We start from the raw sequence: 13,810 nt of genomic DNA, 5'->3' as shown, positions 1-13,810 counted from the left end.
ACAACCTAATTGTCCAAGTGTTTTATATCTGTCCCCACTCGGTTCCCTGACCTGAGAGAAGTCGGACAATTGCATGTGGGTGCTCCTGTATTGTGGTGCTCTTGGAAATACTGGGGATGCAGTTACAGAACCAGTGGGTGGCTGGTTGCAGATTCTAGGTAGGTGGCTGTCTTTGTTCTCCTGTCTCCCCGAGCCAGCAGTTTGCTAAAAACAGAAGCCTGGGCCATATGGTTAATGAAAGTATACATTTTTATTTTATTTCAAATTCTTTTTGCCAGTGGGACCACCTGTCTAAATCTCTGGCTTAAATAGGGAATTTTATTGCTCAATCCTGTATGGAGCACTTTTCTTCCATTTTGCCCCAAGACATCTTATTTCTCTTGGTCTTTTTTCAAACATTTTTGACTATTTCCAGTCCCAGTGCCCAGCTGGCCCATGGTGTCTAAAAAGAGAATATTTGCATTGAAACTTTGAAAACAGTGAAAATACTTAAGGTAATTTGGGCAATTCAGAAAAACCCCAAATAACTAAGGATTATGACACATATCTTTCTTGGTCACTCCCAGTTAACTTACCATTGAATAAGGTAAGTCATTAGCTTAATCACAATTGATGTAAATAGCAGCAGCCAGTCTAAATAACATCACTGTACTAATATACATATTTAACATATAGGGCTTAGTAATGTGCGTTTAACCCTAAATGTCTTTTATTTCATAAAGTCTTATACAATAACTACAGAACATTTTTATATTTCAAAAACATTTACAGATCTCTTGGTAATTTTTTTCCATTAGCAGACTTTTTTGTAGTCAAGATTAAAGAAGTCCTGGCTAAATACCATATAATCAAAGCACAATCAAATAAGTAAATAACAAAAAAATTAACTTTAAATAGTTGATATTTTGTATAATATTTATAATATATGTTTTAACATATATTTAATATTTAAATAAAGCTTTAACTTTAGCTTCAGAATAACCTTGTAAAGTAACAGACACAAAAAAATCTGTTGATCTTATTCACTCCATATATTTTCAGATTTGTTTTTGTCAAAGAGATACAGTCCTGCTTATAAAAAAAAAACAAAAAAAACTCTTAATCAGACCAAGTATTCAAAAAAAGGTAATAATTGTATGTGCTTAGGAGCTGTACTTAACAATTGTTTAAAAAATTACAATTAACCTATTCTTTACCTCATCTCTAAAAACTCAGATGTTAATAAGTTGGCAATTTGATTAGTCTACTATATTTATTATGATGATATTTAATGAAATATATTAATGCATAAGGTGATTGACAAAATATTTGAAAGTAAAATTTTACATTTTACAGATAAGGATATTACATCTGAAAGACTATCAGAACCTTTCTTGAGGCCATACAACCACTTATAAATGGCAAAGCCAATTTAGAACTCAGATTTTCTGGCCATAAATCCAGTAGATTTAGATCTCAGTTTCAATGTCCAAAAGCAAGATAAATATGGTTGTTTTTATCTTAGAATTAGTTATGATATTTTATGTGGCAATTTCTATTTTAATATTTGCAGTGCTATTTTGTTTTTATTTGCTAAAATGTCATAACAAATATGTAACATATTATTTTAAGTAACCTTATAGTATAAATTGTAGTACCAATGAATGACTTTACAGAAAGAATTATTGAATAAAGTATCCACTTAGTGTTGAAGAAATGCCTTGGTTCAGCAACATCCGGTAAGTGAGCACATAAATAATTGCTTATTAAATACTTTATATGGAATATTACAACCTCTAAGTATTAGCAATTCGATAATGAAAACATTATGATTTACTTGCCACTACCATTAGTAATTGACACCATGGATTATATAATATTACTTCCTGCCAGTAATTTTGATTGAGGCAAAGGACAAGTGACCATGAAATACACATTTATAACTCTGTGAATACAGAACAATTACTATGAATGGTTGATGAACTCTTTAACTTCTGATACCCATTGACAAGTTGTAGTAAATATCATTCTATGGCATCTGTCAAGGGAAATACAAAACTCTATTTACTGGGCCAATTAGAAAGAGAAAGAACGTTCAATCAAATTTACGTGAGGTCTGAATAAGTTATATCAAATTTATCCTTGGAAAGGGAAAGGAAATGTTCTTTGACTTGCATACTTACACTATGGGAAAGAGACTGAGAAACTGGGAATTCATGAAAAAAAGGAATTTTTTTCAAGGTCACACCATACTGGGGACCCCTGTGATGTAGACAGCCTGAAGATCTGACCCTCAGCTGAAAGAAGAATGTCCAAGATCTCCATGAGGACCCTAGGAACATGCAATGATATTATAAAGCAAGGTTATAAAGCCCCCATTATAAAGTCATGTTCACATGAAGATACGGCTGTCTGGATAAATTTATTCTCTAGGGATTCTTGTTTATAATAAATTCTGTAAGCAAACAATCTGTCTCCAATCTAGATCTTTTGTAGGTTGGGGGAAATCTCTATCTCCAAGTTAAGAGGGGAAAAAATATGGAAAAACCTATCTATGTTCAGTGCTTAAAACTTCCAATAAATCTTACAGAATAATGTTGCTGTCTGGACTAGGTATGGTCTCTTACTTTTGTCTCAGCAAAGAAATTCTCAAATGAGGGAAAAGCCACAGCCTCTAAGTGCCAGCAGAGGTAGGATTTAAGGTCTCTCTGAAGATGACCTAAGAAACAAATATGTGAACCAAAGAATTGAAGAAAATTTGGCCCATGGCCCCTTTAAATTTTTCCCTCAGCTAAACAGACATCTAGTCATTTAGAAAAGAACCCACCCCCTTGTTAGACTAGCTGAGGGACAATCCCCTGTTGTCATTTTTATTGTCTGCCCCGGAGAAGGAGGCAGCTTGGGATGCCTAATGGAATCTTGATTCTATTTCACAGCTACAGAGCACAGCTAGAGGCCCGTGGTGCTTTTGTGAGCCAGAATCCAAGGAGGCTAATTTTGGCTGAATAGAGGCTAAAGAGAATTCATTTCTCCTTGTTACATTTATTTCACTAAAATTGTTCAAACTCACAAGATATTGCTGGAAGGACACCAGCAAGCATTTCTTAATTGGGGCCCCATTCAGGAGCGAAACTGACTTTGCAGTTACCAGCACAGAGGTGATGAGGATTTCAGGAGCCCTAAATGCATGGAAATTAACCTTAACACAGGGGACATACACCTTACCTCTACTCAGATGTGGAATATAATCTTGAGGCTTCTGTTTCACATACTTGCTGGAAACTGTAACCATGACTGTCATCTTTCAGTTGCTACATATGAAAGATTTCCTGTACAGAAACCACCAATAGGCGCTGCTGAGCATGCTCAAGGGGATAATTGCTATTTCCCCCCAAACACTGAGCATCTCCAGAGATAACTACCAGTCATAGAGTATTAATCAGGTTTCAGGAAGCCAAATGGATAATAGACATACAGGAAGAATCATTTTGCTTTTTCCTCTTCAAATTTTGCTGAATGAGAGAAATTTTACATGGATGTTTTTAAATTTGTGCAATATTCTGGTCCTACAAATTATCTCAGTGTTAATAGCACAGAATCCTATTCTGAATTTTAATTTTGCACACATTCTGATTACCACTTACCGTACTAACTTTTCTTGCATTTTTAATTCCATAATTCATAAGTATACCATTAAATTGCCAAAGTCTTACAGGAAAAAAATTCTTTAAGAACTTTCTAAGTGTTGATATTACTCTATTTCCTATGGGTTCTTCAATCTTTCTTTAAAGGCATCATCCTCAGAAGGTGGTGGTGGTGGGACTGTAATTATCCCCATTTTACCGATGGAAAAATTAATGCTTATAAAACAGTGATATTAGTGCCTGATGGAAGAATTTTTGGCTTCCATTTCAAAACTCACTCTTTTGGAATCAGCAATGTAAAATAAACCTAATGTCTTTAAAACACAATTCTGATATGGAAAATCATGTTTCACATAGGAAACTTGGGGAGAAAATGTATTTCCCTGTAACAGGTACTCCATGTTGTTTGTTGTCCAGAGGGTTCTGGGGGTAGTTAACCTAAGCTCACCTGCATTAAATATTGACCCTGAGGGGCAATTTGAGGCCTTGCTAATGGGGCAATTTGGGGCCTTAATGATGCAGACAAAAAGGTCCACCATCCTACTTGATGAAGTGAAGAGGCTCATTAGCATGATTTCCAAGGGTGGTGCTCAAAGAATTAGCTGGCCAACCAAAGCGGCATCTCAACTGGTCAAATAATGAGCTCTTCACTTAGCTAGAGTGCTGTATTTGACTAGTGTCTCCATGTTCTCATGTATTTGATTTTCTATTCTTCTAGAGCAGTAAGGTTTTCACCACAACCTAAATGGATGACTTTTTCCAAAACTTTGAGAGTATAACAGAAATGTTGATTTTTTTAATGCAATATGAAATAAATGTAATGTAAACTTACCCCAAGCCGCCAATTATCTCCACCGGAGCAAATTTCTGTGCTGAAAATAATAGCATACTGTTTAAGCTCCCGGATGTGTGAAAAAGATGCCAGTTTCTAATACACAGCAAAGGATGCCTTTGAACATAAAACAATTGAGCAACAAATGCCGTCACACATATAATTTAATTGACATGTCGTGGAGCTTTTGGAAGTGCTCAGTGAATTAAAATCCATAATGCCCTAAATAAATGTATGCTCAAATACATAATACACAAACACACACACATACACACACCCCCGCATGCTAACACATGTCAATGTTACCTCAGTCAAGCAGAAAGGGCAACTCTACATATACTTAGTGCTACATCATTAGAAACCCACATTCACTGAAGAAATACAGTGTAAGAATTATCAATGGTGTGGAGAATCTCTTTTTGCAGACAATGTCTTTAATATCTATAAGAAGTATAATATTCAATAAATAATGGGAAATATCTTACAAATATTTAATTTCATCAAATACATGTAATAAACTTTTTCCTTGTATAATTTTATATGATATACTGACATACTGCCTAATTCGATTACCAAATACAACAATAGACCATCCCTTGACTTATTCTTAACCACTTAAACTGCACAGACTGAAGCGCCCTCAGCTTTGCCCTAGGCTCTTAATGCCTTAAGCTAGTGCGCTGCTGACTGATTCAAAGGAAAAATAAAGAATGAAAATTCAAAATGTGACACTTTTAACTAATCAACTTCAAGATAATTTTCTTTCAGCCTTGGTAGCAAATATCCTTTTCCAACATATACATTGGCTACAATCTTTGGCATGAACATGTTTTAAAAATGGAATAATGTAATTATTATCAAAACTAATTTGTGCCTCAAGCAGCCCAGATTAAATTCAATAAGCGTAGTAGAAATTACAGGGTTTTAACTTCTGATGTTTCACCCTACTAAATTTTTAATTGTGGCAATATGTTCTGCTTCTGGGATGTAGAATAAGGAATGAGGGGGGGGGACTACAGCAGGCAACATTCCTCCATATAAAAATGTTTTTGTAATCACTCTATTTAAATAGTAACATTTTATTTTTTTAAGCACTTAGTTTCTTGATCAGGATCCATATTCATGGGGTCTCACTGTAATCCACTTTACCACTTAATGTTGCAATTCAAATGTTCAGTCAGAAGCAAAGCCCTCCAGAATAAAGCATGAATATTACCGTGTGGGGCTGTAAAGAGAAGACTATTAGAATATATCACCAACACACTAGGGGACCATTTAGTCCACTGCTCTAAATACATCATTTAATTACAATGGAGACATTACTTCATGTTTCTACTGATGTAAGTATTATTAGAATTCATGATATTCGCAGGCTACTGTGGGCCATTACATTGGCCATAAGCTATTCCATAAGATTTACTACTAAAGGCCCGCAAGGGTATTTGAGCATTCATGGATTCTGTGGCAGTAGGCTTTTATCTAAGACACATAAGTGAGGGACAACCGAGTTATTATCTCTAAGAAACATAGCTTAATATTTTGGATTCTAAAGGTTAAGGTACCATAAATCCTGAATTACTCTGAGATATCACATAAAAAGACATTTTTATTTTATTTTACTCTATTCTGCCTCTTAAAATATTTTATGATGGCAGTTTCTAGAGTTGTACCGTGTTGTTTACATTCAGTCCCTGCATGCATCAAAACACTGACACAGCATTTCTTTTAAACTGTAGTAATGGAAACAAAAATACATTTTGGATACGTGTGTGTAGGTATGTGCATGTGCATGTGTGTGTGATGTCTGGGTATAGAAGGAAGAGAGAGGGAGGGGTTAACTGAATGCTTTATTATTTTTCTAAGGCTACCTAATTTCCATTTGAGGGATCTTGCACAGTGCTTTGATTGGCCCTTTCCATGATGGGTGTCATTGTGTTGGTCTGAGCTTAGCTGATCTGCCCTGGATGCAAAGCCCAGAATCCTTTTGGGAAGGAGATTCTAAGTCACTGCCTAGGGAAATACAGAATCAACTGCAAGCAGCAGATTTAGAAGGCTGCCTGCTTTTTAAATAATGAAAACTGCAACCAGAAAACTAAGGAAAGACTGGTGAAGGAGCACAGTAAATTTGTCACAAAAATAGGTACAGAAGGAAAACTTATGAAATTAAAACTTCTAGATAACTTCACAACAAATGAAAGGTTTGGGAAAGCAATGCTTTCAAGGCAAGTACAACATGAAATTCAGCTCAACAGTCCAACTTGCCTGTGTTATGGCAATTCTAGCTTTACAGTTCTCTCCAAGTCTCTTTCTTGGTTTTGTGGGGCATCTGTTAGGTTTCTGAATCTTAACAGAAAGAACATAACTCTTTTGCATTTTCTGGGAAAACTATTAGACATATTCATCAGCACTGGCTGTCCTATAGAGAACTCTAAAAGGACAAATGACAGGAAGCAGCTGGAGGGGCATATGAGGGAACAGAAGCTGTATTTACTGAGAGACAGGAAGAGCTACTGGTTTGAACACAGAAAACCAAGTAAAAAGTTGGGCAGACAAATCAGATGTTTGGTTTCTGAATTTATAATATAGATGCCTCACTTCTGTAGCAATTTTTTTTATCATCTACTTTCCTCTCCACCCTCCTCTTTACACCAAATCAGTCAATTCCCCAGATGCACTCTCTGGGACCTTGAAACTTCTTTTAGCAGAATTTCTACCATTGATATATGAGCTGCTACCAGAAGAGCTAATCCTCATTCCAGAAAAAGTCTCAATTTCACAATGCAATGTTCTTATGGCCTTGTATGATGTACAAATGTACTAAAATCCTCTTTAAGTCAAGAAAGTAAAGAAAGTAAGTACAACTGCCTTGGATAAAATTAGCTAATCTTCATGAAATAAAATATTTAATTACTTTAAATAAATAAATAAATAAATAAATAAATAAATAAATAAATCATCAAACATATGTACTTATAATATTTATCATATAATCACATTACTGTCAATGTTTTTCACCCAATTAAAATGTGCTAAACATTGCTCTTTTGGGCAAACTTCTAGATTTAAATACTTAGGGATTTTTGTAACATGCATATATTTTAGCCTCAAACACATTAAAGCTAAATAATATTTTAAAACCTAAGCGTTTTTGAATTAACATTTCAAAATAATAAAATTAATTTTGAAACAAAGAATACTGTTTTTTAAATCATCATGCTGTGAAGACCATGCAAAATTCTACATCTCTAAGTGTCAGCCTCCAAGTTGAAATACAGTTGTTGGTAATAGCATAATGTTAGAAATGTGTGTCCAACTAACATTCTAATCAGGTGTATGGAAAATGGAACTTTCTGACCACGTTTCCTGCCTGGCCTTAAAAGCACCTATTGTGTATATAATAACAGCATGTTTGCACATTTATGGGATGTTTACCAGCAGCAGAGCCACTGGTCATCACAGGCTTGCCAGTCCATGGTGGGGGTAGGAGGAATCACCCTTTCTCTCCGCCCTTCCTTTCCTGATACATAATTGGTCAGGAGCTTGCCAGTTGCTGGACCCGCCCACAGAGTTCTGTCCAGTTGGTCGTGTTGCTGATCAAGCAGGGGGAAAGCCAAGCACCTGGGTTTCAGAGCGAGGAAAGACTGAGCCCTGAGAATAAGTCCCTTCATTCCCAACCTCTCGCCCTTGTCTTACTTTGGTCTCATCAAATTCACAGCGAACTTGCCCCAGGAGGGGAACCTCCTCCTCTCGGAGCTCTGTCAGACTATGAGTATGACTCAACACTACTCTAAGTCCATTGTGTGTATTGTATCACTTAGTCCTCACAATGACCTCATTATGCAGGTGTTATTATCATCCTGATTTTATAGAAAGAAAAAGTGAGTCCTAGAGAATTGAGATAGCTTGCCCCAGGTTGCTCTAGGTTGTAATGGATCCCATCAGAAACGGGATCAGGGGTTGGATTTGGCCATCTGACCTTCCGGCCACACCCATAGCAAAGGTGCTCTACCCCTCCCACACTGTAGGAACTCAACACATACCTATTGCACAAACACACAATAGACATTAAAAAATGAAAAGGCAGGAAACACACAGTGTTGAGGTGTTTATAGAAACTTGGTACACACGCTACACTTTGTTAGACCATCGACGTATCTGGAACTGCTCGTGCTCCCCTAATTATCTTTCCTGAAGCCATGTTTGTTCCCAACTATAGATTTTTCCAATTACACATATTCACCAACTACGTGTTATTTTGATTATCCTTTAATAAATTAGTTCAATCCCTCCCTTTAAAAAGTAGCAAAAATCACCATAATTGTTATTTTACCCAAATTCTCTTGTAAAAAATACGGTTGAGGGAGGTGTTGCCCTCCTTAATTTTAAACCAAATACCTCTTTCTCTTCAGAACTGAGTAGCACCTGTGCAGTGGGAGCTTGGGCTCAGGGGCTGCCGGAATTCCGATGGGGGGAGCTAGCAGGACGTCGGCGGCCTATGGACCACAGGCCAAAAGACCAGGGCTGAAGATCACAGCTCCGTGATTCCTGCCTGGAGGAAATTTCACCCGTAGAGACTCAGGGACATCCAACAGGAGCTGCCTGGGAAGATCTGGGGTTGATACGGTGTCCCCAAAGAGTGGGCTGAAGAGGTACACTGATACTTAGTAAGTGCTAAGATTCCAATAATTCATTCATCATATTTATTGAGCATCCACTCTCCTCAAAGTCCTGCTCCAAGTGCCAGGGATACAAGAATGAAGCACGAAAAGGCAGAAATCCTTGGCCTTTGGGATCTATCATTGTGGTGGGACTAGACAAAAACCAAAGTTCACATCAAGTGCCCAGAAAACATGGGCCATTGTCCTCGTAAATGTGGCTCATACCCAACTCAGCCTTCCCACCTGGTTCAGTTACCAAGTAGAACAGTTCCAGGTAGAGCCTCACACTTTTAAATATTGCCTCGATAGGTTCAGACGTTAGATCTTGAGTCTCCGTATTCGGCTTACTGAGCTGTACTCTGAATTTGCTGGAGGTGAGGAAAGAAACCCTCCCATTCCTCACCTGTGGGAGAAAGGTGGGCAACTCTGCATGCAGACAACTGTTTTCAGAGAAAATTCCTTCTCAGCTCTAGTGTCCACTTGTTCTTGGCTTGAGTAGATGGTCCCTAAAACTGGGAGGAATGGCTTTACAATTGCTTAGCATGGCAAGATGTGTTTAGGTGCTCTAAACCAACATATTTTGTTCTCTTTCATGTAACCCTAAATTTTTAAGTTAGGTACCCTCTGCATATTTTTAGTTTGCTAATTAAAATTTTTATCATGTATTTAAACAGTTGCAAAGGATGTAATTAGTTATGTTAGGACAACACCTGTTTCATCATTCTTTTACCATATTCAGTGAAATTTATCACAGCCACTTGGTACCCACCACTATTCTTTTAAAATACACGAGCAAGGGCTTCTTTGAAAGTTGGACATTTTTACATGACCCCTTACTCCTTGGGTCCCATCACAACTCCTTCCAGAGGACGTTTGCCGAATGTATTACATTGTTATGCTTGAACTTGTTTTCCTGACCACCCTGTCATACTTCTCTGGGACTGATATATGTACATAAATCAAAATATAATGAAAAAAATTTTGTGACCACAAGTTTCTAAGTATTTTTTTAAATTAATCTGGATTGAGCCCTCATCACAATTGCTATTACTATATAATTGATTAAAATAACACAAATATATTAAACATTTTGATAAATAATTTTCAAAGATAAAAATATGATTTTTTGAAAAGAAGCACTTTAACAAGGAAACCAGGTTTTTTATTTTCAGGTAGTCCATGTATCCCTGAATGGATATTGTTTTTGCTTGAATAACATAGAATTCAGCATCAAACCTATTCTTACAGATTATAGATATGAGCATAAGAAAACCTGTTCACATAAACAAGATAGTGATAGTGCAATGGCTCTCATTACAGTACTGTATATATATTTGTGTAATTCTTACAACTCTTAAATTATAATCCAAAAGTCACATGGTGAACATAAAATACCTACTTTTAATTACAATTTGATTAGTTATTGTGTCAATTTTATATTTAAAAATGGGGAAATCATTCTTTTTTCTAAAGAATGGATGACTCCATCATTGGGGTATTTATTTCCTTATTTCTGGTAAGTCAACCAAGATTTATCAAATAACACTCATCCCATTAGTTTTTCACTTAAAGGCACCAGAAATGGTTAAGGAAAAAAAAAGGTTTATTTCAACACATTTTCCAAAAATAATTGTTTTTAGTTTTTTATGTATTTTAATATATTTTTATCAAAACCATGGGCCTATTGATTTGGCTGAAATACTGGAGATTAAATAACTGTCTCAAGCCTTCAGTTCTATAGCCAGAAAAAGCACAAAGTCTGGGACAAATTCCCTCTCCATAGTTCCAAAGACTTCTTGTTATTCTGAGAGTCCAAAAATGTGAGGGCACATTGCCGCCAGTCATCAGATGTGTTCCAGGGGCGCATTATTTCTTCCAGAAACCTCAGAGGAGGTGCAAGTAACTGAATAAAATGGAATCTGGACGAGACTTACATATTTCTCAGAAACAGTATGAAACTTTTAACTTAGGTAATGACCAGGGTCTCCTGTGGGGACCTCAGAGGGAATTTCTGAAGACTTGGTAGGTTCTGGCCTATAAGTGGGGGCCGGAAAGTGACAGCAGGCAATATTCTCCATTCTTGCCCCATCGTGATCTCTCTCACAGCTGCTTCTGTTCCCGAGCATGCCGGCCATGGGGCCTCAACTCCGGATCCAGAAGCCTCCTTTCTCCCTTTCGAACCACACAAAACAGCTCTGATTATATTATCCTTGCTTGGCAATGGACAATCCTAACAAGAGGAACAAACGCATTGTGCACAGGGGTTCTTACAACTGCATTCTTCAGAGAGAAGCTATCTTTAGATACTCAAAGTTGATCTGCTCTCCCTGTTTAAGTTTGTACCTCTAAGGAGGTACCTTCAGTGACCCTATGTGGCCTTCTTACACTCATGCACACTATATGACATGTTTATTCTCTAGGAAGGCATAACAACACTCTCCTGGCATTCTATCATTCTATCTGCTCTTTTACATTATCTCCAAACTGTCTCTTTTTCCTCTTACACTCCTAAGGGCATTCTGTTGTAGCAGGGCATTCTTTATACATCTGTAGTTCTTGGACAATTATGAACAGAGAGAATCCTAAGTGTCTTCAGGACAGAACTTAGTGAAAAGTAACAACTTCCTGGTTAATTATAATTTACTTCTTACATGTTTCTGTATGGTACGCTAAGGAAGCCCAAACGAGCGTCAGCACTCTAAGACTCTTTGGCAGTGTTTCCTTAGCTTGTATCATATTCCTTCCTGTACTCGCTCATGGCAACTGCTAAGCGCAGCAGGGAGAGGGGGACCTCACTGTTAGAGATCTTATGAACTATGTATTTTTCAAGTAGATATAGAAATAATAGGTATCCCCACTTCATCATTTTAGCAACCCCAAAAGAATTACTGCATCTTTCACCTTGAGGTTCAAATGAGTTTGAAAGAGGAAGGCAGCATGGCATGATGAAAGGGCCCCACGATCTCAATTAGATTAATAGACACTTACCTTAATCCAGTCCCACAGTATTTAACAGGGACTAAGTCTTGCTGTTTAATAAAATAGTAAACATAGGCCATGCAATAGCCACAATGCATTTTTGTTTGACATGTAAATTCTCAGCTAAATCTGGGTAAAGAAAATAACAGCCACAAATGTTTACTGACTATTTAATATATACCAGATTCTAATAGATTATCTCATGCTGACATCAATCCAGTGAGGTACTGCTTTCAGCCTCATTTTACAAAATAGGGAATTGAAATCTAGAGAAAATAAATTGTATTGACTAAACTTATACAGATAGATAGTAAGGGAGGCAGGACTGGGGCCCAAAAAGGTTCCATGTTCTTAACTACCACCATTACAGAGAGGTGTGAGAAATCTTCCTAGGACTGTTTATTCAAGGCTGATTTCTCTGATAGATGGAGAAGTGAGAAGTGTGGTGTAAAAAATCTGTCAATTCCTAGTGGCCATTATCTTCCTGTGAGACACCAGATAACAAGTTCCATAAACCTGAGGATTAATACTGAACCTGCATCAGACACAATATTGTGCAGTGATTCTTGGGTTGGAATTAAATGTCTCCTCCAGGCTATCCTTGTGGCTCTACATGGAGTAGAGGGCTTCAAGGAAGGATTTCCACTGAAATGAAGATATTTCTTTTCCTTTTTTGGTCCTGCAAAACTCAATATCCATGATATGTGCAGACTTTCAGTTATTCCCATTTCCAAAGAAAAGTGGGTGCCTTAACAGATCATGCATGGTACACTTACAGTCTTTTCAATAGTCACATCAATATCCACAGTTACTAGACACAACTCTTAGTAACCAACTCCAGGAAAACAATTCCAAAATTGTTCCAAAATTTGTTGCACAAAGCTTAGCCAAGATACTTTCTTTTGAAAGAGCAAAAGAATTTCCACAGGGGGGAAAAAAATTACTTGTGGTGAATAACTTGTGCTACTATTTTGCGAAATGCTTGAATTCTTCAGGAAGCTCTCTTCTGTTGATACTTGAAAACAAAGGAGACTGAACTAGCCTAAGAAGTAAACCATCAAGATGGCATATCTTTTCCAAGATTTGCAAGGGACTATCATTTGGGGCATCATAGTATATTTAAGCCAAAATGAAGATAAGCAGACAGTCATAAACACTTAGCAAAACTATAGAAGGCTTACAGATTGCATTACTAACATCAATGAACTCTAATTACCCAACTACAATAGAAGCCATATCTGTTTTCTCTTGATGAAAAACTTACAAGGTTTTTATAGTGGTAGAACATGCAGAATTATTAGTTAAATTTCATTTACATTTTACTTCATGTTTCTTGGAAAATTTGATGTTTCTGGTACTTACAAATATTAGACTATGTTTATGTGATGTATTAGTTTCCTGTTGCTCAAATCTCCCCTCTCCAATTCCTATTCCTATTTCCTATTCCTACAAGCTTTACGGCTTAAAAAACAACACAAACTTATTAGTTTACCATTCAGAAGGTCAGAAATGCAAGATGGGCTGTAAATGTGGTTAAAAACCAAGGTGTCAGCACAGCTGAGTTGCTTATAGAGGCTCTCGGGGAGGATCTGTTCCTGGCAGAACCTTCTACAGCTTCTAGATGATGACAGCATTCCTTGGCTCATGGATCATCAGTTGGATCTGTGTCCATGATTACGTCTCCTTCCTTTACAAGCCTCTGCTGCGTCCTTCTTATA

General features: G+C 36.9%; 1 long non-coding RNA gene across 1 annotated transcript in view; it reads right to left on the bottom strand.

Moving 5' to 3' along the window:
- Nucleotides 1–3,203: 3,203 nt before the first annotated feature.
- The window catches only part of LOC140850628 (uncharacterized), a 35,953-nt gene continuing 25,346 nt past the window's right edge, over nt 3,204–13,810 (bottom strand). The window contains exons 2-3 of the long non-coding RNA XR_012133577.1: nt 4,456–4,495; nt 3,204–3,308 (exon numbers count right to left, since the gene is read on the bottom strand). This is a non-coding gene — a long non-coding RNA (uncharacterized lncRNA). The remainder of the gene's footprint in view (nt 3,309–4,455; nt 4,496–13,810) is intronic.

Source organism: Manis javanica, chromosome 7, assembly GCF_040802235.1.
Source record: "Manis javanica isolate MJ-LG chromosome 7, MJ_LKY, whole genome shotgun sequence".
Taxonomy (NCBI): domain Eukaryota; kingdom Metazoa; phylum Chordata; class Mammalia; order Pholidota; family Manidae; genus Manis; species Manis javanica.
Note: the sequence above shows the minus strand (reverse complement) of the source record. Positions and strands in the feature narration are given on the sequence as shown.